The 26,850-nt window shown below is 46.8% G+C and overlaps 1 protein-coding gene across 7 annotated transcripts in view; it reads right to left on the minus strand.

Annotated features, from left to right (window-relative positions):
* Positions 1 to 26,850, minus strand: part of CYSLTR2 (cysteinyl leukotriene receptor 2) — a 64,398-nt gene that overhangs the window by 11,208 nt on the left and 26,340 nt on the right. The window contains exons 2-4 of one of the 7 annotated variants that reach the window (XM_035704453.2): positions 21,849 to 21,987; positions 18,701 to 18,782; positions 1,725 to 2,025 (exon numbers count right to left, since the gene is read on the minus strand). The gene's annotated coding sequence lies outside the window, so the exon portion shown is untranslated. Of the gene's footprint in view, positions 1 to 1,145; positions 1,191 to 1,724; positions 2,026 to 18,700; positions 18,958 to 19,193; positions 19,492 to 21,848; positions 21,988 to 26,850 lie in introns of those variants that run through there. The other 6 variants (XM_025478330.3, XM_049099357.1, XM_049099356.1 and 3 more) reach the window with 6 other exon arrangements.

Raw genomic sequence — 26,850 nt, forward strand, 5'->3', positions numbered from 1 at the left:
TAAATAAAAAATCACTTCAAGATGTAAATGTTCTCCTATATATCCCTTCTGATATTTAAGTTTCCCTCACATAATTAACTCCAATTTCAGTCTTATAAAAATTGTACATTGCCCCCTGTCAACAGAATGCTTCTGTTGAAGTCCTTACAACCCTATCAGCAAAACCTAACACTTTGGGAGTGAGAACAGAGATTTCCATTCAACCTGGATAGAAATCATTACCTTATTTTCTTCCACAACCTTCCAGCCTGCTTTGCAGGACCTATTTGACTCCACCAAAGAAATCTATCCACTTCAAGGGACTCTCCACCACAGATGCTCAAATAAAGAAAAAAGCTCATTCCTGTTGTGATAAATGATTCTTGAATTCCAAGTACCACTAGTCTACTTCTTTTGTGGACATCGGGCCTACATCCACCTGCCACACACTAACGTATCCTGTGTATTCAACAAGACCATCATTAGAGGATGTCAGATGTTTAAAATTATCACTCCCACAGGAATCATGTTTCCCTAAAAAAGAATACAGACAGAGACATCTGAAAGAGTCAGGCACAGGCTGATTGAAAGAACTCTCAGGAGAGATAACCGACCCTCTGGCACGCACACTGTGCAAGCAACAACTACCAGAGTGGGAATAATGCAACTGGAAAATATCACTCATAACTTGTCTCCGGCCCTCATAAGAGTCTCACTTATTTAAGGTGTACAGCTTCTGTTCTGGAAGCTGACAAGACTCTCTCCTTGATCAAACTCTAGGCAGGCTCCTCTGAGTCCTCTTCTTGACTAGGCTTCCACGTTGGCCTATAAAGACTTGAATAAAGGACTAACAGTTATTTAACAGCTCAGGGCCACATCTGTAGGATGCCATAACCTCCTCTTCTTATAGAGCCTGAAACAACTCGAGGCTACTGGAAGAATTTACTGTTTGTTCTAGCCAACACCTAAGGGTAGGGCTCCTGTCTCCCAGCCTCTCTGGAAGGGTAAGATCCTAAGCTTTAAAAGTGTCAGCAAACTGCACAATTCACATGGGCCAACCTCCCTTTTCATTTTTTATCATTTTTCACTTCCCTGACACTGCTGAGCTCCTGTTTACCCACCCACCCCACCCATTCCTTCCTTCTTCCTTAAAAATATCCACTCACCTCTGTAAAAATTGAAGTTGAGTTCAGTTCATGCCGGACTCTTTACTGCAACAGTATATTACTCATTAAAATCTGTCCTTCCTTTAACTAGTGCCTGGCTGTGTTTATCTTTGACAGAGCCCAGGTTTAGAAAATTTTATACTAAAGTAAACACTTATTACTGCACCTGAATAAATATTACATAACAGCCTCTGACTGGAGGTATGGGTGAAGGGAAGCTTCCTGGATGTTTAGAAAGGACAGGAGGATTTGGGGGACATGTTTCCATTATCTGAGTATGATAAAGTGGGTCCTTGTTTTTCAGGGTCTGCTATAAGAACTAATAACCATTTTTGTTCCTGTGAAGTCCTGCTTCCTTGATTCTTACCCCCAAATCATCTAATGCAAGCATCCTCTTTCTGAGATGTCCCATTTTCCCTTCGTGCGCATTCCCCCTTGACATGACAAGTCAACAGACCCAACTTTGTTCAACTACTGGTATATTCTCAATGGCCTTCGGCTAGAAGACAGTGACTCCCGAGAATCTGCATAACGATCTAAAGAATAAATCTATATGGTAAAACAGTTAAATGAACCTACCCAAAGAGATGGTTTGTAAATATATTTCTGATGCAGCAAGGATGTTTTTCAATTCTCCTTCAGGCACTTATGTGAAGCTGTAACTCAGAAAACACGGTTGACATGTAAATAATGTCAAAGAAAGAAAAGCTTTTTTTCTTTAATTCAGCACTTCCCAAAGTATCTTCCATGAAATATGAATTCCATAAGATGCTCTGTAAAAGACAAGGCTTCCATGTTTAAATCAGCTTGAGAAATACCGCAAGCTCTAGTGTTCCTCTCTTGGAGATTCGTAATGCACGTTAAAGGCTCTCTGAGGGTCCTGCAAGAAGATAGAACCAAAAAAAAAAAAAAAAAAAAAGAAAAGAAAAGAAAAAAAAGGCTGATTTATACACAGCATCCTTCCTTTTTTTTTTTTGATCCTGAAAACTTTTGTGCACATTAACACATTCTGAGAACTATCAGAACCCTATCAGCAAAACCTAACACTTTGGGAGTGAGAACAGAGATTTCCATTCAACCTGGATAGAAATCATTACCTTATTTTCTTCCACAACCTTCCAGCCTGCTTTGCAGGACCTATTTGACTCCACCAAAGAAATCTATCCACTTCAAGGGACTCTCCACCACAGAGTCTTACTTGGGAAATGTTGATGTTATTATATAATTTTTCTGGAACAAGGTTTGGATAGAAGAGAAAGAGAACTCCCACCTAATGGGCCAGTTCGACTAGCAAGTGTTCTAGTGTTTGAGTCAGAGAGTTCTAAACACTCACTTTTGGATAAATTAGCATTTCTGAGCATCCATTACTTCATTTGTAAAATGGAGATTGTATTCATTTCCTCGGGCTGCCTTAACAAAGTTAAGAACTAGAGCCTTAAACAACAAACATTTATTCTCTCATGGTTCTGGAGGTTAGAAGTCTGAAATCTGGGTATCAGTAGGGCCAGGCTCTCTTAGAAGCCTCCAGGTATGAATTCTTCCTTCCTTTTCTAGCTTCTAGTGGTTACCCATGATATTTGGCATTCCTTGGCTTGTGGATGTCTTATTCCAACTTCTTAACTGTGCCAAGGTATTTTCTTTTGCGTCTTCACATCATCTTCCTACTACATATCCTGTGTTGCTGTGTCTTCTCCTCTTCTTACAAGAACACAAGTTATTCGGGTTAGGGCCCATCTTCATCCAGTATGACCTCATCTTAACTAATTATATCTACAAAGATCCCGTTTCCAAATAAGGTCTTATTTACAAATATCTGGGATTAGGATTTGGACATATCATTTTGGGGGACATAATTCAACCCACAACAAGGATATTATATAACATTGATTTCACGGGGTTGTTGTAAGCATTAAATGAGAAAGAGAGCGAGAAAGCATGCTTCGCACAGTCCTTGGCAGTGGGTAAATGCTCCCCAGCTGTTCCACCCTCATGAATGAATGCAGGAATGACTTAGCTCCAACATCTGTCATCCCACTGACCATGAGGATGAGTTGATGACCTCAGTTCTCATGTTCATACGAAGTGTAACAAGTAGACTCCTCTTCGTATTTGCTAGAAAAGCATACTGTACAGAAATACTGATAACTCTTGGATTATTTTGACATGCTTATGATGAAAATCTCTCAAGACCATTTCCACTACTTTCTTTCGGTCTATTCCTACCAGGCAAGCTTCTAATAACTCATCTGCTTCATCAGGCCTCTCTGGGAAGGTGGACTTTGAATTGTGAACTGGAAGATTACAATAAAGGGAAAGTAGGATCTCCCATTATACGTGTTCAAACCAGAATAACCAGAATTCTGGGTTAAAAATTATTTCCCTATGAGTTTGACTTGTGTAAACTGATTTCTTTAGGCCTAGGAGTAGACTGACAAGATGAGAGTTCTCCAATGCAGAGCTGAGGGCCACTCCTTTTTGAGAGGACTATAGGGCCTTCGTTCTGATTGCATGAATAGTGGCTTTTGATCTGTCTCCACAGCAAGTCTCGGGTTTCTTGCTTGGATTATAGGGAGAATGGTGAGGCCGTTAGCTGGGATCAGGAGCACACACTCTAGAGCTCAGGAGACAGGTCAAGGCTACAGATACAGTTCAGAAAGATCATCACACAGAGGCTAAAAGTCTGTAGGCCTAACTTGGGAAAGGGAATACAGAAAAACAAGGAAATTGGAGATAGCGTGTTAACTCGATCTTATAGAGAATTAAAATTTCTACTGGTTGGCAGGGCTAGGGTAGAAGGACAAAGAGATGAGGCATGAGAAATAGGACAGGTATGTGACCAGCCAGAGGAATTCTCGTGGGTTTCATTACAAATGGCCTTTTTTTTTTTTGGATGGAGTCCTATCCGTATGGCCATATAGAACCTACTGTAGTCTTAAGGTCCCTGACTTTAGAGCCAGGATTCTGATAGAATCTTAGGGAAAGCTCATATCTAAGGCCAGGAAAGAATCTGGAAAAAGTAGAAATGGATCTAAAAGCAATCAAGTCCTTAGACTTTTTGGCCATGAAGACCACTTTTCCCATCTCAAGACCAACAGGGCTTGTGCATTGTGATGAGAAGGGCAGCCGGGGAAAGTTGGGAAGCAGCCTGTGCTCTGCCCTAGGGTGTGGCAAGCCTTCAGGGACACCAACAGCTATAGATGCTGAGGAAAATCTCTTATCATAGGTAGGCATGGAGTCCAGCAGGTACAACCACAGACAAGAAGTCACCAGAAAAGTTGGTAATAGGTGTTCCACTAGAGAGGGGTGTAGTGGGGACAAAAAATGGACCTTACAGCAGGGATTCCTTGAGCAACTGGGGAGCAAGGCAGGACTCATGGGGAAGTCCATCTGAAAGCTGCAAAACCATTTATGGTGAGGCCACCGTGGAAAGACAGGGTCAGTACAGACAGGCCCTGAATCCTGGAGTCCCTGAGTCCTAGGGAGTCCTGGGTCTTAGAGTCCCTGAGTCTGGAGGCCCTGGGTCCTAGAGGCTTTGGGTTTGGGAGGCTGTGATTCCTGGAGACCCTGAATAATAAAGGCTCTGAATCTTGGAACCCCTGAATCCTGAGATCCCTGAATCCTGGAGGCCTGGGTGTTGGAGGCCCTGAGTCCTAGAGGCCCTGGAGTTTGGAGGCCCTTAGTCCTGAAGGACCTGAATCCTGGAGTCTGGAGGCCCTGGGTTTTAGAGACCTTGAATCCTAGAGGCCCTGGGTTTTGGAAGTATTGAGTCCTGGAGGCTTTGAGTCCTTAGAGGCCCTGGGTCTTGGAGGTGTTGAGTCCTAGAGGCCCTGAGTCTGGAGGCCCTGGGTCTTGGAGAGCCTTTGGGCACAGAGACTTAGGCCAAGGATGCTAAGACAGGGGTCCACTTTCCTTAATGAGATGAAGACCAAATCTTAGGAAAAAGAGAGTTGTCCAAATTTAGAGTCAAGGCACAAAGTCAGGATCAGATCAACCCCCAGGGTGACCTGAGTTCCAGAGCTGCTTCCATTCCTCTGCCTGAGATTGGGATTGGTTCTGGGCCCTGCGGGGGCCTGGAGGGGTGTGAGGGTGGTCGGTGGCTGACAAATGGCCTCAGTTGCAGGGATAGAATACCCTAAGGAAGCTGGAGCTTTGATTCCAAGAGCACCTTAATCCCTGGAAAGCTTTAGAAAGAAAACACACGCTACCCTTCCTAGAAGCCTCATGTAGCTGACAGCCACAGGCTAACCGCAGGCCCAGCTCAGTTTCAAAATTCCATTTAGCTCAACACTTTCTCTTGAAAATCCTTTAAAACGTTTTGATTGCTCTTTCCGGCCCATATAAAATACAAAATACGTCCGACCACATCGCACTTCAACATTTCAGACTGTTTAAAAAAAGAAAGAAAGAAAAAGAAAAAGAAATCGCCTGCTATACGTGGTTTTAAAAATCAGCCAGACCAATTAAGTACGTGACAGGAAGCTGAGAAATACACGAAGAAGTAAATTCAGGGAAAACCAGGAAATAAATTGACAGCCTAATTTCCACCGTCTTGGCGGAAGAGGGGAAAGAGCACGTACACAGCTTCCTGTACTGAAAAGGGGCCAGGCACAAAGCAAGAATCAAGGCTTTGTCTCCTGTGGATTCCACGTTTCAGTTATGAAGAAAACCAAATATGTTGCGAGGCCGGTTAAAACCTGATGAGGATGAAGAGCTTCCCCTGATGCGTAGCATGTTTTCAAGGTCAGGGGCGCCTGGATGGCTCAGCAGTTGAGCGGCTGCCTTCGACTCAGGTCAGGATCCTGGGTCCCTGCCCCTCCCTCTGCCTGTGTCTCTGCCTCTCTCTTTCTCTGTGTCTCACATGAATAAATAAATAAAATCTTAAAAAAAACAAAAACAAAAAAAACAAAACATAGGGCAACTTAAAAAAAAAAGAGTGTTCTCATGATCAGAGCAAAGCCGTAAGCGTCTAGAACATCGCAGAGATTATTTTCATCTGAACTTAGATAAATACCTTTTCTTTTCTTTTTTTTATTAAAAGGTTTTATTTATTTATTCATGAGAGACACACAGAGAGAGGCAGAGACACAGGCAGAGGGAGAAGCAGGCTCCCTGCAGGAAGCCTGACGTGGGACTCGACCCCAGGACTCCAGGATCACACCCTGGGCCTAAGGCAGGCGCTAAACTGCTGAGCCACCCAGGGATACCCTCCCCCCCCCCCCCGTTTTCTTTTTTTTTTAAAGAACAATGTATTTTTGGACAGAGCCTAGTGACCCCCGTCACCGAGGACCCCCCCAGCCCCGCCCCTGCCCCCATCCCATCAGCGCTCAGGTGTGCTTCCCCTTCGGGTGCCGAGATCTGGGCCGTGACCTGTCTCAGGACCTGCACACCCCGACACGACAGCCCCTGGGAGGGACAAGCGATGCGCCTTACACCACCAGGTGCTGTGGGGTTGCCATAAAGCCCTCAGGATCAGGGAATCTTCTGGATCGTCTTTACAAGGATTTCATGGTGGGCTTTTGCCCAGCACCCAGGCGGCCAGCACCGGGACAGGAGACTGCCACCAGGTGACATCCCGGGTCCTCCGCTGGGCCCCTGTCTCTGGGGCTCCTCACTCCCACGTGGAAAATCCTTCCAGCAAGCTCCCCTCAGTCCGCTGGCTGCCTGGCCTCAGGGGCTCCCCGCTTACCTGGCTTCCAGCTCCCCACCTTTGCCGGCCTGCCGGCCTGCTCCCCCGGGGTCACTCAGTCCCCAGGCAGCCCCAGGGAGGCCGAAGGGGCTACTTTGTAGAGGAGGAAACATGCAAAGCTATGGGATCCCGGGGGGCCCAGCTCCCGGCTCCCTGGCTCAGGGCTCCCTGGCCTCCCCGGTCTCCCCGGCCTCCCCGGCCTCCCCGAGCCACAGAACTAGGGCCCGCGGGCCTGCCCGGGAAGAGAACACAACCTCAGACCTAGAGGAGCCCCCGGGTGGGGATGAACCAGACAACTCGAGATACGAGCAAGGTGAGGGGGCCCTCGGCACGAGATGCCACAGGGCGCGGCCCTGGGGACACGGGAGGCTGTGGGGTACCCGGGGGAGAGGCTGGCTGTGGGGAGGCCGGGGGCTCGGGCACAGAACAGGACGCAGAGCACAGGGCAAGCTCGGGGAGGCGAGAGATACAGTCCAGGTGAAGCACGAAAACGAGGATGAGGTGCCCCCGGTGGGTTGAGAGCGACCTCCCTCCACAAGGGACGCCAGGCCTATTCTGAGGGCGGTGAGAGCCCTGGGATCGCGGAGGCAGATGGTGTTTTAGAAGCAGGTGGCAGCAGGTGGAGGATAGTCGGGAAGGGGGCGAGCCTGGCTTCCGAGAGTCTGCAAGGGGCGCTCCTGTGATCGTTCAGGCGGAGACAGTGGTCACAGCTGGATGGGACTGAGAGGTATAGAGAAACATGAGAGGTGGCCCGAGTTGCGGATGGACCGGTTACGGAAGGTGCCCCAGTCAGGGCAAGGTGGCGGCGGGGAGTCTTCTAGGTGTTTTCTGGGACAACGTGCTTTGCACTAATAAAAAAGAACATAAGAGAGAGATGCTGTTGGGGAGGGGGGTTGAGGGGGAATGAGTTCAATTTGGGACACTTTGAATGTGAGGCTTTCGTGACACATGTAAATAGAACTGTGTCCTCGTGGTCCAGAGCTGGGGGGAGGCGTGGGGGGACCCTGATGAATTTCTGGGTCATCAGCACTTGAAGGTGACTGAAGCCAGAAAAGTTGGATGACTTCCCACAGGGGTGTGAGGACAGAGAAGAGAAGAGGGTCAAAGACAAGAGCCTGGGGTGGGGGGCACATGGACAATGAAGAGACGGGCAGAGAGCAGGAGCCTGGGAGGGACGGTTGACCAAGGCTGGCCAAACCATGAGAGACCATGAGTCAAACCACGAGTCAAGGATGCAATGTCAAGGAGGCCAGGAGAGAGACCAGCTGAAGGAGCAGGTGGTCAGCAGGGGGAAGAGTCTCAGGGGACCAGAGGGGTCGGGGGAAGCCCAAGGCCAGGAAACCGATAAGGGTGCAGCAGTGGAGAAGGGTGTGGTGCCGGAGGAAGATTTTGAGTCAGGGAGGGAAGATGCACGTCCTCCTTCCTCTGGAGACACCTTGACTGTTACTCTTAGCCAAACCCCCTCCAGTGACTCTTGTCCCTTCTGATCTTCGCTGCTCCTTCCCCTCCAAACTTCATCCACCTGGACCTCAAGACTAGCCTGTACCTTGTACCTGGAGTCCAGCAGACCTGGTCTGACTCCCAATCCACCACTTTCCAGCTGCTTGACCCTTCCTCTCTGGCCCTCACCTTCCTCACTCTCAAAATGAGGCTAAAAAAGATGGCCTGTGGGACTGTTTTGAGTTGTAAATGATAGAGTGTGCTCACACCACACAGCAGGGGGTCAACCAGACGCCAGTTTTCTCTTCTCCTACCTAATAATGTGACCCCATTGGAATTTTTGGTTTTGTGTGTCCTCTTGCACTTAACCCCCCACCCGAACCACTGGGTTCACTGTTGTCATTTCTGTCTCATCTTCCTCTTTTTAATTGACAGCCATCACCACGTCCCCGGTCCCCACCATCTCTCGAAAGCCCCCTCTGAATCAGGCAGGACTAGGATCAGGTCATCTGTTCCTGTCCAACAGGCAGTTCTACTGTTCTTTCTCAGACTTCCTTCTCAGTTACTCTAGAATTTGATCCTCAGATCTTATCAGGGAAACCTCCACTTCTCTGTCTCCTGTGGTTCCGAGGGCTTGCGGTTTTCCATTTCCTGGTTGTTCAGCCCTTCTGAATCCACTGTTAGCTCTTTACCTGAGTGTGGACCACAACTGGAGCCCCACTGTGGCCCTCAGCTCAGTGCTCTCTCTACTCCCGCAAGAACTCCCCCACCGTGGAGACTTGACTAGCCCACCTCTGGGCCTCCGCCTCCCAGATGTCTTTTATATGTGAAAATATCACATTTTCGCCTTATAACTTACAAAGGATTTTTTTTTCAGGTATCTCATTCGCTCCACTTGGCTATCTTTTGAGATAGGCTGAATTGGCATTTTTATCTCAATTCTACAAATAAAGGGAAAAAAAATCTCTGGGATCTAAAAAATTTAAGTTTGTTTTGTTTGTTTGTTTTTTCTGAATTCCAACCTAAGCTATACTCTTACATTTCTAGTTGTCTACAGGGAAGCCTTATTTGGAGCTTCTGTCTCCACCTCAAATCGTACGTGGGTCCATCCTCCCTCTCAAATCAATCCCACTCCGCTGGTGTGATGGACTGGATGTCTATGTGCCCCCCCAAGGTATATAGGGAAGTCCTGACCTCCAATATGACTGTATTTGGAGATAGGGCTTTTATAGAGACAAATAAGGTTAAATAAGGTGAAGTCAGGGTAGAGTTCTGATCCAATAGGACTAGCATCCTAGGAGAAGAAACACACTCTGCCATGTGAGGACACAGCCAGATGGTGGCCGCTTGCAGGCCAAGAGGAAGGGTCTCAGAATAAAATCCATCTTGTCAGCATCTTGATCTTGGACTTCCAGCCTCTAGAACTGGGTGAGAAATAAATTTCTGTTGTTAAACCACCCAGCCTGTGGTATTGTGTTATGGCAGCTGGAACAGACCAATATAGCTGGTGACCATTTGAGGGATGTTTTCTTTAATTTTTCTCTCTCTTTAATATCTCCCATCCAAGCAATGGACAGAGTTATCTCCATTATTTTTATATGACGTGCCTTGAATTCCACGCCTACCCTCTACGTACAAAATCACCACTGTAACCTTGGATTTTGTCTAGAAACTTAGCATCTCCCGACCTTAGCGTACCATTGGGAGATTAAACCAGTTAACACATCACAGAACCATGGGATTTGATGGTTCAGGTGAATTCACAGCCCCATCAGACCCCTCCCTCTCGCCTTCACTTAGGTCTACATCCTCCCACCATGTCACTGTGGGTTTGAAGTTCTTCATGGCATGAGGCATCTGCTTTAATAACCACCCTGCAGGTCACAACTCCCCCCAACATAATGCTCTTTGTTTCCTCTGACAACTTTAGAGTATAACCTGGGTTTTCGCCCTCAGAGCTACGGAATACTATGAAATGGCAAATAGAACCTTCTTTTTATAGCTCATGGAACTATTCAGAGGAGGGAGTTGGGGTAAGGTCATGGAGTCAAATCTGCTACTTATAAGCTTGGGAATCCCATACAAGTGATTTCTCGTCTCTGGAACTCACTTGCCTTGTCTATTAATGGCATGATGAGTGGGAAATATTTCACCCGGTTTGGACACTCAATGATGTAACTATTATGATTTAACTTCAAGTTTGGGGCCTTGAGAAATTGATTTATTTTTTAAAGATTTTTAATTTATTTACTTGAGAGAGAGAGGAGGCGCAGGGAGGAGGAACAGAGAGAGAAGGAGAAGCAGACTCCCCGCTGAGCAGGGAGCCCAATGCAGGGCTCGATCCCAGGACCTGTGACCATGACCTGAGTAAAAGGCAGACCCTTAACCGACCGAGCCACTCAAGTGCCCTGAAAAATGATTTAAAAGGTGAAAAGGCTCTCAGGGCATTGGTAAAAATATCAAAACAAGGCTGAGAGATACTTAATCATATATATATATATATATATATTTATGGCGTCTGTGTGGCAGGGAGGCAATGGCAGGGCAGCAGGTGAGGGCAGAGACTCCACACGTGAGCACTTGTTCTTTCACCAACTGGCGTTGTGACCCTGGGCCAGTAACTTTCTCTCCCTGGGCCTCCACTCCTCCTCCATCAAGTGGGGGGCAGTGATAATACCAGTCATTCCTTCCCAGGGTGCCTGTGAGGATGAAGGTGTGGATGCATGGACGGTGCACAGGCCAGGGCTGGCACGAGAGAGAGCACCACGTGGGAGTCGTTGTTAGGGCAAAGGATCTCCGACTAAGACCTGAATGTGTGCAGAGAACCAACCCTTTGGATCAGAAGGTTCTACAACATGTTTGTCCCTCGAAATCCCAGAGGCCCCACAGTACCCAACGGATCCATTCCTCGAAATAGGGAAGTATCATCGAGTCCCTGATTCTTGACCTGCAGGACTGCTCAGTCCTTCCTTGAAACTGGCCCCAAAAGTCGTGGCCGACACTTAAAGCCTCGTATATGTTCTGGCCTCCTCGCGATGGTCTGGTACTTTTCAGATTTTTTCCAAAGGGTTAAAGTAAATTAAGTTTTAGAGACGCAAATAGAAATACAGACAGAGGGGGGGTCCCCGGGTGGCTCAGCGGTTTAGCGCCTGCCTTCCGCCCAGGGCGTGACCCCGGGGTCCCGAGATCGAGTCCCGGGGTCCCGAGATCGAGTCCCACGTCGGGCTCCCTGCAGGGAGCCTGCTCCTCCCTCTGCCTGTGTCTCTGCCTCTCTCTCCAGGTCTCTCATGAATCAACAAATAAAATCTTAAAAAAAAGAAAAGAAAAGAAAAGAAATACAGACAGAACTGAGATTACCACATCTTTTGAATGAGGAACTGAGCTGCTCCCCAGGCTTCACCATAGATGGGGGGCAGGTGGGTGGCACCCACAGGGCCCCGATTCCATGGAGCCAGCACTTCGGAGCATTCTCTTGCTGCCATCCCTCCTCCGCCCTGTGCCCCCCCAAGGTGCCTCAAAGTGCAAGTCCCCAGAGGCACCTCCAGGCCAACGGGCCTTTGCCTCCCGAAGGCCCCTGGCTCCCCCTGGCCCGGGAGCTGAGAGGTCAGCGCCTAGGCCGATCTGCTGTAACCCGGGAAGGCTGATTAGCGTTTGCAGCTCTGGAAGCTCCCCGAGGGCAGACTCCCCGAGAGGAGGCTCCAAGCCGCTTAGTCTGCTCTGCGGAGTCTGCCTAACGGCCTGGGGCCGGGGGCTCTGGAGCCCAGTCCTGTGTAAGGCCCGGTGATGCACCCCACGGGTGATCGGAGCCTCCACTCCCGGAGCTTTGCTATTCAGGTTTCGCCCTCGGGTCAGGACTCCCAGATTTGGAAGTAGCGAAGCTTCCAGAACCCTGCCCTCCCGGATCCCACCCACCTGAGCCTCAGCGGGCAGGAAATTCAATGTGTTGCTCACCAGATGGCTGCGGGTGTCTGCGGTGGCCTGAAACCCCGAGCAAGAGCCCCTGGGCCAGCCCGGCTCCCAGCCCCGGGGTGGGCCGGCTCCTGCGGGCAGGTGTCGCGGGGCGCAGTGGGTCTCTGGCCTCGCTGGGCCCCCGGGCCCCCCTCATTGTCTGACCTGACTGGCTGCCTTTGTAACCACACCTGCAGCCCCCGTCGCCGTCTGTCCTCGGACTCCAGCAGCCCAGCAGGACCAGTAGGGAGGGTACGGCGGACTGGTCCCTCTCCCTGACTTGCCTGCTCCCTATATTCCAGAATGTTCTGAGGCAGTTCAAAAAACCCCAAAATAAATCCTGCATTTCGTTCATTTGGTTTCTTCTTTTAGCTCTAAAGACCTGACACCTTATCATATTAAAGTCTCCTAATTAGAACATTTTCTTAAAATCATAGCAGTTGGGTTGTCAGCTTTTCGCTAATTTGGCCCAGCTGCCGATCCTCATGTGCCCTTCAGTCTGCGTCTGCCTTCCTCTCCTTCTAGTACTTTCCCCGACTCCTGAGGGCTCAGGGAAGCCACCAGAGCCGTCCTGGCCAGGCCTCTGCCCAGAGCTGCTGGGCCTTCGTGAAACATGGACTGTCAGGCCCGGCTTGGGGATGGGGCTGGGCGGCAGCACCCACGACCGCCGCCTTCTTCCACGGAAAGGGGAACTTCGCTCAGACCTCAGGACGCAGGGAAAAACGACATCCACCACCACAAAGGCACACGGACAGACGGAAGAGGCACCTCAAGAAAATGTGTGTTGCCGGAGCCGACATTAATCAGGGCAAAGGTCTGCGTGGATGAAAAGCGACCATTTCAGAGGAGTCAGATGTCAGACATCAGCCCAAGACACGTAGATTAGCAAAAGTTGTCTTTTTTCTACCCTTTGCCTTTTCTCCATGGTTTGCTTGATTGCTTTTTTCCTCTTGTTTGTACGTTCTCCTGTGAAGCTCCTCTCTGCATGGTTTTCCTGTGCAAAAAGATGCCTATGGATTTTGAACACATTTGGAGATAGTTGCCCCTTAAAACTGGATTTTTTTCACAATTTTGAGGGTACAGATGCTTCCAGAGAACAGTGTATCTCCAGGAGCATAGCAAGAACTGAACCCTAGGAGAAGGTTGGCATCTGAGCATGTGAGGGGGCCTCTCTCTGCCCCCAAAAGTGAGATGCATGGCATTATCTCTGACCTCCTTCTTCCCACCTCTGTCTCTGCTTAATCTCCTTCTCTTGTCCTCCAAGGTTGTCCCAAAGCTAACTTTTCTTCCATGTTCTTTCTCACTAGGGACACTCAACCACTACAAGAGACGAAGACAAAATTGAACACAAAGACCTGAGTGTGTGAGGACTTCTCTGAGCCCCTTGAAGATATGACTTCATTTGTTTAAGGATTATTTTAACTCAGTGCTGGCTCTTCTAACTTCTTAGCTCTGGGTTGTTTTTGGTTTGTTCTTTTTTTTTTTTTTTTTTTTTTTAAGACTTCGGTTATTTATTCATGAGAGACACAGAGAGAGGCAGAGACACAGGCAGAGGGAGAAGCAGGGAGATAGATGCTCAACCACTGAGCCACGCAGGCGTCCCTTAGCTCTGGTTGCAGAGAACATATGAACCGACGTCACTGATTACGGATTGAATTTTATAAACTTATCTCAGCAATTTTTGGCCCCAGCGCACTTCACCAGTGTATCCAGGAAGATTGGCGGTGTCTGTGACTAACCCAGTCTCCGACCTCAGGAGGGCCAAGGGGCCACTCTACGTCTGTGTCTGATTGTCCAGCCTTCTCACTGCAAAGCCAGAAGGCCAGCAAGTGTCATTTCAGGAGCCGTCACCCAACAGAGCTCAATAATTTCTTAGAAGCGGTGTCAGCGTTCAGACTATCCTTGCCCACAAAGTGACTGCACATGACATGACCCAGAGGCTTGTGACTCAGGGGCTCAGCAAAGTGCCCTCATTCAGATGAAGACTCCGTCTCCTTCTCTTCCCTCCCACCAAGGCATTTCATATTCTGCTGTTGAATTCACGTCTTAGAGCCAAGAAATCATTTACGAAGGGGGCTTGTGAAGCATCCTTCGCATCTCGGGAGGACACAGAGGCGCCGTGGTATCACAGAAAAGCTTTAAACCACAAGAGGAGCCAAATCTCAGCTCTACCCCTCCTTGCTCACTGATTGAGCATTAACAAGTACTCACCCCCTTAGAGGTTTCCAGAAGCCCAAGGAGGGGACACCGGGGAAAGCCTCCCACCCAGCTGTGCGGACCTGGCACTCAGGCACATTATTGTGCTTGATGCCACCCTGCCTGATGCCAAGGGGAGAAGAGCCTGAGGACTTTTTAGTGTGCCAGGTGGAGGGTAGCTGTGTAGGGCACTGAGAAACAATAAGAAGAGGGTGCTTTGATGTGTCTGGGAAAACGGGAAGCCGGGGGAATTGTCCGGGAGGTTCCCCGGGAAGCTGCGGGGGGCACGGGGGCCACGGGCATGTGTGAGCTACAGAGGGGAGGGCACGGAGCAGCAGGAAGGCCCGGGCTCACCTCCCTGCCGGGCCTGCCCTGCTGCCCAGGGTCCCCCCACAACCCCGAAGCCCACCTGGCCTCAGTACCCCCCTCTCCCCGCCTCCCACCTCCTTTCATCACAGGGCCCAGTGGACGGTGGCCCCGGGACAGGTTGTCACCTTTCACCTGCACAAGGGACACAATCCCCTTAGTGGCTCCCTGCCACCGCTCTTGCTGTTCTCGGTCCCTTCTCTACCCAGTGGCCAGAGGGACCTTTCCAAACTGTGTATCTGACAACCCTACGCTTCGGCTTCAAACCCACTATCGCATCAGAATCAAGCGTGACTCCAGGCGGTCACAGTGCGGATCTTGTCACCCGGCGTATGTCTCCCACGAGTCCCCTGAGATCCACTCCAGCCCCATGGACCGGCCCTCCCCTGCGCATCCACCCGGGGCTCCGGATCATCTGGCCACCGCTGACACAGCCTCACGCTTCTTTCTAGACGCCACTTCTACGAAAAAGCCTGCCCCGACCCCATCGGGCCCTGGGCCGCCCCCCGCCCCCATGGCCTGTAGGCCCGCACCCCCGGGCACCCATCGCTCCTCTCCCCACCCACCCCTGGGTGGTTCGGCCCACGGCGGGGAGGCCCCCCGAAGGCTGCGGTGCCCTGGGCCTTAGCACAGCGCTAGCGGGTCAAGGGTCATTGGCGTCCCCCACTCCTGCCTCACACTAAATGTCCTCCAGGGAAAAAGACAAAAATTCCCAATGGTCTTTTGCAACAAAATAGTGTTTATTTTTCATCACGAACTGACTGTTTCTGAAATTCAAATCTAGGTTCTGGGGCAGGAGCACAGAGGCCGCGGCCGGGGTGGTGGGCAGCAGGAGAGGGCCCGCCGGTGCTCTGCCCCGAACTCGTGGACAGGGACACTCCGGGCACGAGGAGGGGTGGCAGCGGTTGTCCTCGCAAGTCCAAGCAGGTTCCCGGTAGGGATTTGTCTGCTGCAGGCAACAAGGACAGTGCCTTCCATTGTCTCCAACAATTGGTAAGAGAATAAAAAGTGTTGTCAATGCAAAATGAAAGGAAATCTACTTCCTTTAAGGAACATGCGACGCCCCAGTGCTTTGTGCACCTCATGGCTTGTGTGCGAGGCGAACCCGGCAAAGGCTGTCTCTACGGCCCCAGAGGGGGACACTGACGTGGGACACAGTCTTTTTTTATGATAAGAAATTGTTGTTTCTATAATGTACAATGAAAGGGGTGCCTGGGGGCTCAGTCGGTTAAGTGTCTGCCTTCAGCTCAGGTCAGGACCCCGGGGTCCCGGGATCGAGGCCCGCCTCGGGCTCCCTGCTCGGTGGGGAGCCTGCTTCTCCCTCTGCCTCTGCCTGCAGCTCCTCCTGCTTGTGCTCTCGCTCTCTCTCTCTCTCTCTGTCAAATAATGAACAAAATCTTTTTTTTCTTTTTTTTCTTTTTTTTCTTTTTTTTTAATAAACCTCTAAAGCAAATAGGCTCTGCTCCCCTCCCTCTCCCTCCACTTGCTTCTTTTCTCTGTCCCTCCCCTGGCCTGTCCTCCCTCCGGTCCTTTCTCCTTCCTTCTTGTTCTTCAAATCTGCTTCTCCCTGTCCTTGAAACCTCTCTTTGAAACATTAGAGATGCAAAAAGCTTTCTTTCCTGACCCTGGATCTTCCTAAGGACCCTTCCAATTTGGGGATTTCTTTGAGTCCAACTCAACGGCTCCAGCTTCCGTTATTTTCTTTATCAAACGCATCAGCCCATTCTACTGCCAGGTGATGGATCCGATGGAGTTTTCCTCTAAATACTGTCAGACGTTGTACCATTTGCTCCGTGGATGAGTTAATATAAAGAAGTTAATAGGTGCAGGGACACCTGGGCGGCTCAGTGGTTGAGCGTCTCCCCGCAGGGAGCCCGCTTCTCCCTCTGCCTGTGTCTCTGCCTCTCTCTGTGTCTCTCATGAGTAATTTTTTTTTAACGTTAGTTGATTCAACAGAGATAAACATGAGCCATTAACTAAATTCCACATTCATTGATAAATTAATTTATTTCTACTTTTCCATCTATTCTTAATGGAGCCCATGGACTAGGGTTTCTGCAAGGACTCCATCCTCAGGCATCTTGGTCTGTAGAAGGGTGGAGATGTGCACCTGAGTAACTCCAGTACGAAGAAGGCAGTGGTCAGTGCCCTGAGAAAAATCACGGATGCAGTGCTGGAGGTTCTCACATAAATTTGACAAGGCGCTATAGCAAAGCAAAGCAGAGCAACACAGACAAATGCTGGCCTTTCTCTGCACTATCCAGCTTGGCTGCTGCACTAAGCCGAGCCTACTGGTAACGGTACAAGCCCTTGTTAGGCTTTTATCTTCTAGGCTTAGTCTTGGAGGACTAGTGTGCCTCAGGTGTCTACTGTGTAAGACACACTTGAAAAATGGGAGTTCCTCAGTCTGGAAAACACATAGGGTACTAAGAATGCCCAATGTTGGGACACCTGGTTGGCTCAGCGCCTCCCTTTGGCTCAGGTTGTGATCCTGGATTCCTGGGATGGAGTCTCGCATCCAGCTCCAGAAGCATGGAGCCTGCTTCTCCCTCTGCCTGTGTCTCTGCCTCTCTCTCAGTCTGTCTCTCATGAATAAATACATACGTCTTTTAAAAAAAAATGCCCGATGTGATCCTGACACATAGCCATGAACACATTACAAAAAGATGCTATTTTTCTTCCAGAACAGGTGTTGTTTGTGTGCTGTTGGACCCCTTATGACCTCAGGCCGACAGGAAGGGAGAATATTAACAGATGCTGGGCATAATTTTGATTCATTTGGAACATTCTGGAGCCTCAACCTCTCTAAACTTCTAACCAATGCACTGGAAACAAGTCCATCTCTTCAAAGCATTCGTAAATTGAAATTGGTAGGTAGGTTCTCAACACAAGAGTTTCTGTGGTTACGGTGGATGACAGAAATTCCTAGAGGTTTTGTTCATTTTATACTTCCCACAAATTACTTCTACAGTATTCAAAGGGAGATTTGGGTGGCTTGCCTGAAATGGTACCTGTCCTTCCCTTAATATGTATTAATCTCAGGTATGTGTCAGAGACAGGAAAATATTTCAGGTGACTTAGGTCAGCTATTATTATGCTGGCCACCGGTTGGAACAACCTGGACAATTTTTTGAACAAAACAAAAACTACTACAGTTGACTGGCTCATCTCCAAAAGCTAAGCTTCAGTTATTCTAGGGATACTTTTTGGTTTCCTCAGAATCAGGTAATCCTGGCTGAATATACAGCTAAACCACCGATTTGGGTCCCAAAAGGGGTAATAAACAGATGTGTACATATCACACACTCTCTCCCTCTCATTTCATCTCCGAGTAAAACCACTGACACCTACATTCTCAAATTTAACCTCCTCTCCCCCCCACCAAAACCTTCTCTCCCCTGAATGGGAAAAAAAAAATACATTTTACATAATAAAATGACCCGGTCTGTGAAAGATAGGAAAGATGCTATATGGTCAAAACCAGAGGAATGCTTGAGTGAGGTCTGGTAAATCTCCTCAATGCCACAGTATCCAGCAATTTACAATGATAATTATGAAGAATTTATAGCAATGTACAGTTTATGCTCTAATGGAAACAATGCACATCAAGTAATCGTACTGTATGGACACACGTGTGGAAATCAAACTAAATTATAAGCAGACATGCAAAAAAGAATGGAAAGAACTACCCCCCAAATATGTCAATAGACACTAGCTCAGTAGTGGTTTTTGCTTTCTTCTACTTTTTTTTGTACTTTCTCAATATCTTTCAAATGTCCACGTATCTGGTAGGAAAAAAATTTATAGTAGAACAAAATTAACTTGCTTTTCAGAAGGCGTTCTTCCGACCATGAAGTAATCAGCAAGGTCTGATCCTCAATAACAAATTAACAAAACAAAGATAAAAACAAACGCTCACCAGAGAATGTTTCTGGGCTTCGGCTGCTTGGTTTCTGTCTCCTCTATTCCTCCTGCCTTCCTCTTCCAAGTAATTCAGCTTGCTTATTTAAAAGAAAAGTGAAACAGCAAATTTGTTTTATGAAGAGTTTCAGCTAACAGCAAGAGAATAAGGAACTTTGGTCAGCTGGTCTGTCTGTGCTTTATAGAACTTGGTGTGGGTGTTGGTCTGGCTTCCTTCTCAAGGGAGAATTATTTCAGCTAGGGACCACATCTAAAAGGAAGAAGCCTGATTAACCCTGTCCCTCTAACAACTGTTTTTATCAGCATCTTTCACAACAGATCCTGGAAATGTGATGGGCTAGACTCAGGGGGGTATTAAGTGACTATTAGTTCTCCTAAATGGGTTTTGTTTCCATGACAACAGTAACAGCCATGCTGCCTTCGCTTTATAGGTATGGCATTTTAGAGCTGTTTAGAGCACTTCCCATCACCCACTTGCTTTTCCAACTTACTTGCGCATGGGCAGAGTCCTTCCCCATTCTGCTGCAAGTGCTCTGCTGGAGGTCACCTGTGACCACCTCATTGCTCACATAAAAGGTCCTTGCTCAGTCCTCATCTTCCTTCCCCAATTCATTGCACTATTAACCAATGCCACTTTCTTTAAACTGTCTTCGTTTTGTTTCTCCGGCTCTCCTCGTTCGTTTTCTACCCCTTGGGTTGCTTCTCGTCCTCTTTTCTGGTGCCTTTTCTTCTACTCCTTTTTCTAAATGTGAGTTTGCCCCAGAGGTCGGTCTTCTGACTTCTTGCTACCATATTCTCTTGCTTTTATATAAATTGTCCACATCCATTACCATATTTAATATGGCCCCTCCCAAGCATGTACTCACCCATCTACCCCATCTAATCAAATGGCACCACAATGATTCAGCCAGTTATTCTATCTCTAAGCTTAGAAGTCATTCTTAACTCCTCTCTTTCTCCCACAACCAAAATCCAAGGCAACCAATTCTGTTTCTTCTACCTGCAAAATTTGTCCTAAACCCAAGCATTTTTCACTTCCCCTACTCCCATTAAAATCTTCATCATTTCTTGGATAGAATGCTGGAGTAACATTTGGCTAGAACTAAAAGACATCCAAATTGGTAAGAAAGAAGTAAAACCATGTCTGTTTGCAGGTGATGTAATCTTATATGTAGAAAACCCTAAAGATTCCACACAAAAAAGTTATTGGAACTAATAAATTCATCAAAATTGCAGGATGCAAAATTAACACAAAATTTTTTTCCATTTTTTTTAGCTTTGTAAATGTCAGATTTATTAAAGTATAATTTACATACAATAGAATACAATTGGATGAGTCTGAGAAGTGCATACAGTCTTGGAACCATCACCAGTCGTATAAGTTGCATCACTCCCAAAACTTCCATCAAGCCCCTTGGCAGCCAATGTCCTTCCCCACCCCCAGGCACACAGAAAGTCCAGTAACTAGAACTCAGTCCAGGTACTACAACAAAGAAACCTGTCATTTAAACCACCAGCACAAAATACATTTCTATACACTAACAATGGACAATTCAAAAGGAAAATTTTAAAAATTCTAATTATAACATCAAAAAGAATATATAAATACAATAATTAGGAATTAGCTAAGGAGATGAACGACTTGTACACTGAAAATTACAAAATACTGCTGAGAGATTAAAGAAGACATAAATAAATGGAAAGACATCCTATGTTCATGGATGGGAAGATTTAATATTATTAAATATTAAAATTAAAATATTAAAATACAATCCCTATCAAAATCCTAATGATATTTTTCTAAGACATAGAAAAATCTATTCTAAAATTCATATGGAATCTAAAGGGACTTCCAAATAGCCAAAATGATCTTGAAAAAGAACAAAGTTGGAAGACTGATATTTCCTGATTTCAAAACTTACTACAACACCACAGTAATCAAAACAGTGTAGTCTTGGCACAAAGAGATATTTAGCCTAATGAAGTAGAATAGAGACCCCAGAAATAAACTCTCACATATATGGTCTAAAAACTTTTAATAAGGATGACAAGACCATTTATGAGAAAAGACAATGTTTTCAACAAATAGTTCTGGGAAAACTGGATATTCACATGCAAAAGAATGAAGCTGGACCCTTACTTAATACCATACGCAAAAATGAATTCAAAATGGATCAAAGACCTAAACATAAGTGCTAAAAGTATAAAACTCTAGAAGAAAATATAAGGGAAAGCTTCATGGATTTTGCAATAATTTCCTGTATATCACACAGCCTTTAAAAGAAAAAATAACAGACACATCTGACTTTATCAAAATTATAAACTTTTGTATATTAAAGGGCACATAAACAGAGTAAAAAGGCAATCCACCAAATGATGAAAATATTTGCAAATCACACATCTGATAAGGGGTTAATATCCAGAATAAAAATAGAACTCCTACAACTCAACAACAACAAAAACTAACAACTCAATTGAAAAATAGGCAAAGACTTGACAAGATATTTCTCCAAAGAGAATATATAAATGGCCAAGAAGCACATGAAAAAATGCAAAGTTATATATCGTTACAGAAATGCAAACCACATAAGATACCACTTCCTATGCATTAGGACGACCACTGCCAAAAGAGAAAAAAAAAAAAGTGTTGACAAAGATGTGAAGATAATTGGACTCTTGGGCATTGCTGGTAGGATGTGTGTAGTTTCTCAAAAAATAAATAAAAATAGAATTATACTCCATATGATCTGGCAATTCCACTTCTGAGTATATACCCCAAAGAACTGAAAGCACCCATAGCATACCCAGGTACAGTTGAAGAGCTATTTGTACAGTCATGTTCTTAGTAGCATTATTCACAGTAACCAAAAGGTGGAAGCAACCCAAGTGTCCATTGATGGGTGAATGGATAAATGGATAAACAAAATATACTATGTACGTACGATGGAATATTATTCAGCCTTATAAAGGAAGGGAATTCTGATCCATGCTACAACATGGATCAACCTTGAAGACATTATACTAAGTGAAATAAGACCATCACAAAAAGATAAAAACTGTATGATTGCACTTATATTGAGGTATCTAAAGTAGTCAAATTCAGGAGCCCGGCCCAGCAAGATGACACCATTTGCATTGTTGCATACCTCCTCCAGGCTGGCAGCTCTGACTGGGCTCCCAAGTGGCTCTTCAGCATGATCAAGGTTCTGCATTCAGAAGTCACCACATGACCCACCTGTGGCTAAGAGCTGGATTGACCTTGGTCACCTCCATCTTCTGGCAGATCTATCTCATCAAATGACATAATGAAGATATTATAGAGTATTAAAGATGAACTGAGTTGGAATAAGCTATTGAAATACTAATGCTATTTGCTCCTTAGCATGATTAGAGTTCCTTCGGACTCACCAATCTGTTGTGTTGTAAATGTGAGAGAAAAAGTTATATGTGAATGTACGTCAAATCAGCATCTGTGTTTTGCATCATTGAATGAAAACAAAACAAAAAAAAACTGTATTCTTAAAAAATTTTAATTAAAAAAAAAAGTAGTCAAATTCATAGCGGCAGAAAGTAGAAGTGTTGCCAGAGGCTAAAGGAAGGGAGAACGAGGAGCTCTTTAACAGATATGGAGTTTCAGTCTTACAAGATGAAAAAAGTTTTGGAGATGGATCGTGATTGTGCAACAGTCCGAATGTACTTGATGCCACTGAACCGTACCCTGAAAAATGGTAAATTTTACATTATGCATATTTTACCACACTTTTTAAAAATAAATTTAATTTTTTTAAATAAATTGGAAAAGTCTTTAAAAAAATGTGTGCTGTATAACATCCTACTTGATTGTCTTCCCATTTCTACTCTTGTCATTCTACTGTCAAGTTTTTTTTAAGAGGAAACCAAATCATGTCAGTCTCCTGCTCAGAACTCTGAAATGACTTCCCAACAGTCTCAATAAAAATCCTTGCAATCAACAAGAAAAATATTCCTTAGAGTTGACAAGGGCCTGACCTATCAGCCTGTCCTGCATATCGCTATGACTTCTTCTCTATCCCTGAGGACTTTCCTGCTTCTGTTCCAGGCACCTGCACCACAATGTCCCTGCCCCAAAGTCCTCATGTCATTTGGGTCTCTGCTTCAATGCCACCACCCCGGTCTCCCTTTCTGAAAGAGCTCCCCCCACATGCTCTACCCCGTCTTCACCTGCTTTACTTCATTTTGTAGTGCTCGTCACCATCACTACTTCTTTAATATCGTATCTCTGTAAATTGTTGAACCCCCCTGTTTGTGTAGACTTCTCTGGCTCCTGGGGCTCTGGCCATCTCAGGTGTCTGCAGCTGCCCGTGTCCTGGGCCCACCCTTGGCTCCCTTGCACATTACCAGGAGCTCCTCACTTAGGGTTGTGGACCCTCCACCTTTCTGGTCCATATTCCTGCCCCTGCCACCCGTTGCCCTTGGCCACCACTAGGACAGGACGGCACCACAAACTCTATGCTCTGACATTTCTGGGGAAGTGGTCCCACAGCCTCTGGGGACATCCGGCTGCTGAATCCTCAAGTCCCCTGAGCACAGTCTAGGCAGCAGTGTAAGAGGAGTTTAGGTCTATGGACTCCCAGTGCCCTCAGGACAGGAAGGGCTGGAGGAGGACCAGAGAGGGTCCCCCAAAGCCTGGCACCAGGGCAGTGGCTCCTCGTGCCCATGAATGAGTGCTTTGCCTTCACGGACCCGCACCAGCCTCCCTTTCAGGTCACATTTCCTGTTCGTGACTCTCTTGCTCTCTTCCCGTGTGCCAAACTGAAATGTTTGTTTAAATCCCGAAATAAAAAGCACTATTTTAGGACCTGAGAGTAGCACAGAAATGATAAGGAATTTGGTTTTGTTGGACAGAAAACAGCAAATGGTTCCTTGAAAATAAACAAGGAAGGCTTAGTTTATTTCACATGTTTATAGTTTTTTGCTAGATCCGTAACTGACCTTATAAATCATGATTATTCTGAAGAAGCAGAGGCTCGGACTTGCTAAGGAACTGAGTCCTGGCACAGAGCTAGTGCTACATACAGCAGGCCCAGAAACGGGGCAGAGGCCTGAAAAGCTGCTAACAGCACCCAGGGCCTGCCCATCTGACCCTACTCCAACCCAAAGGCCACAGGAGAGACATGCTGGCTCTGGATGTACCCTCACCCTGGGTCTCCTCCAACCCTGGAAACCACTGATTCTAGCATCCTTCCCCACCCCTCCCAGCATTGACCCTGGCCTAGTGATAGGAGCTGGAATGGCAAGTCCTTCCTCAACCCAACCGTAGGTCCCATAGGTGACAAAATCTTGAAACTTGGAGGGAAAGAAAAAAAAGGTCTTCCTCAAAAGCTCTGGCCTGCTGCCGCTGTGAAGATGAAGAGGAAAGAGGCTTCTAGAACCACTGTATGAATGTCCCACAGCTCTCCAGCAACACTGTGGACCGGACGGCGTAGTGATGGGACCTTCATACCACAGAACCAGGAGTGAGTGTGGGGCCTTATCCGTGCTGCTTCTTCGTGGAGCCGTGGCTCTGCCCCGAGAACAAGATTTTTTCCCAGGCCTGCGACTCTGCTTCTAATATTTGACCCGTGTGGATATTAACAGTATACAAATATTACATTACTATGCTCAGAATAAATTACTATTCTTCAGGGGAAAAAAAGAGTTTGAGAAACAAAGTCTACAAGCAATCATACAGCTTTCCATTTGCCTCCCCCCCTAAATCTAACAAACAGACTTATGTCCAGCTCATTAAAATAAAAACAGTGAAAAAAATTTAACCCCTCATGCCCAGAACTAATGCTTCCATATCAGGTTTGCAAGGAACAGAATAAGACGCTCCTCCATGGTTAGAAAGATTGAGGAGGGAAACACCTCTTTTTTCCCCCTTTACCTCTGAATCTATAAACCTCTGGTACAGGCAAAAAATTTCATCAAGACTTTCTTTTATTTCTAAGAATTTCTAAGAATTCCAAAGGCAGGCAGTCACTTCACTGCAAAGGGACGGTGAGAAAGACCAACCACGAGAGACTCTGAAGTCTAGGGAAGGAGCTGAGGGTCGCTGGAGGGGAGGAGGTGGGGGACGGGGTCACCGGGTGCCGGGCGTGAAGGAGAGCAGGTAATGGATGGAGGGAGCCCTGGGTGTTAGGTAAGACTGAAGAGTCACTGCCCTCTTCCTTGGGAACCAATAATACACTAGATGTTAATGAATTAACTAGATTTTATTTTTTTTAATTTTTTAAAAAAATTTACTTATTCATGAAAGGCAGAGACACAGGCAGAGGGAGAAGCAGGCTCCATGCAGGGAGCCTGATGTGGGACTTGATCCTGGGACTCCAGGAACACGCCCTGGGCTGAAGGCAGATGTTCAACCTCTGAGCCATCCAGGAGTCCCAGATTAACTAGATTTTAAAAAAATAAAATAAAAAGAAGGCTTGGGGTAAAGCTCCAGGCACCAAAAAGAGCTAGCTGCTCCCAATTAACTCCTCCAACATGCACATTTGCTCTTGTTCTGCCTATAATGGGCCTTCCTGCATAGTCCATGCTTGCTTCTCTATGAATATATATACTAATAATTTGCTCATATCTATTGGGCACTTGCCTGGCACTATGCTTAATATGGATTATCTCATTAATTCATAAATAAATATTATGTGTGTGTATAAAAAATAAAAATAAATAAAAAAGAAAGAAAGTCTATCTTTGTACCGCTCTGCATGATAACAAAGACAGGAAGCCTCCCTGTAATAGGAGATTTCCAGGATGGCCAACGAAGCCATTTGTTTAGCGTGGAGGCAGAAAAGATTTATGGCTTCAAGCAGAAAAATAAAACCCTGAGAGAGCCGAGAAATAGATGAACACATTTTTTTCTAATGTCTTGTTCCTGACAACCCTGAGAAACAACGACAGCAGAAGTCAGCCTGTGCGGTGTGCACCAAGCTTTATTCAGCACGCAGAGGGTTTCTCCGGAACCCCTGCTCCGTTGGTCCCGGGAACAGTGAATTAGGGAAAATCAGGGTCGGTTCCCTGCGGTCACACCAACGGGTCGGTCACAGAAGCTTTTACTTCGAGCTTTTCAGGCCCCAAGCTCGAATCTGACAGGTACGTTCTGTAAACACAAACCTGGGATTCCTCAAAAGTCAGCTACTTGATGGGATGAGCACTGGGTGTTATGCTTATGTTGGCAAATTGAGCTCCAATAAAAAATAAAAAATAAAAAAAATTGCAAATAGGATTTCTTCTTGAAAGACTCACAGCATTGGAAATAAATAATTATAATTTAAATTAAAAAAAAAAAGTCAGCTATGATGCGAGGATGTCAGAGAAAGTAGCTTACTTTCCTAAGGTGAGATTAAACCCCGAGGGAGCAGGCCTGCATTCAGGTCACTAACGGGGGGGGGGGGGGGGGGGGGGGGGGGGTTGGGGGGGTGGAGGTGGGGCTCGAAACCTTGGGGGATTTAGAGAGCCACAGAGTTTATGGGAAGGCCCATTCTATGGTAGGACAGATAAAAAAAAAATTACCCAGTGTAGTGGGCTGACTGAGGGCACCAGAAATTGTCCACATCCTTTTTAAAAAAAAAAAAGATTTTATTTATTTATTCATGAGAGACACACAGAGAGAGGCAGAGACACAGGCAGAGGGAGAAGCAGGCTCCCTGCAGGGACCAGAGGCAGGAATCGATCCCAGGACCCCGGGGTCACACCCTGAGCCAAAGGCAGGTGCCCAACCCCTGAGCCCCCCAACCCCGTGCCCCAATATGTATCCTAATCCCCAAGTATCCTGGATCAGAGTAAATTGGGTTCACAGTGGCTCAACTGCTTACAAATCATCATCCTTGGATAGATGTTGACACAGTTCAGCAGTCCTGCCGCTTACTCCACGCGCACACGGATGAACAAGGCCTAAGTACACAGAAGGCAAAGCCGGCTTGGCTTCCTGGGGCCTGGAAGAAGGTGGGGGGATCCGGCCGGCAGCTGGCGGGGGACGAGTCCCCTGCACCTCGCCTCCCCTCTAGGGCCTTCTTCCTTCAGAGCCGCCACTGTGCAGGCATTGCTTGTTGGGGGACGAAGAAGAACCTCACTAGCTTCCCCTCGCGCCCCCTGATGATGACCGGCCTGCTCCCCAGCACCCAGGTT

Source organism: Canis lupus, chromosome 22 (genome assembly GCF_003254725.2).
Source record: "Canis lupus dingo isolate Sandy chromosome 22, ASM325472v2, whole genome shotgun sequence".
Classification (NCBI taxonomy): Eukaryota; Metazoa; Chordata; class Mammalia; order Carnivora; family Canidae; genus Canis; species Canis lupus.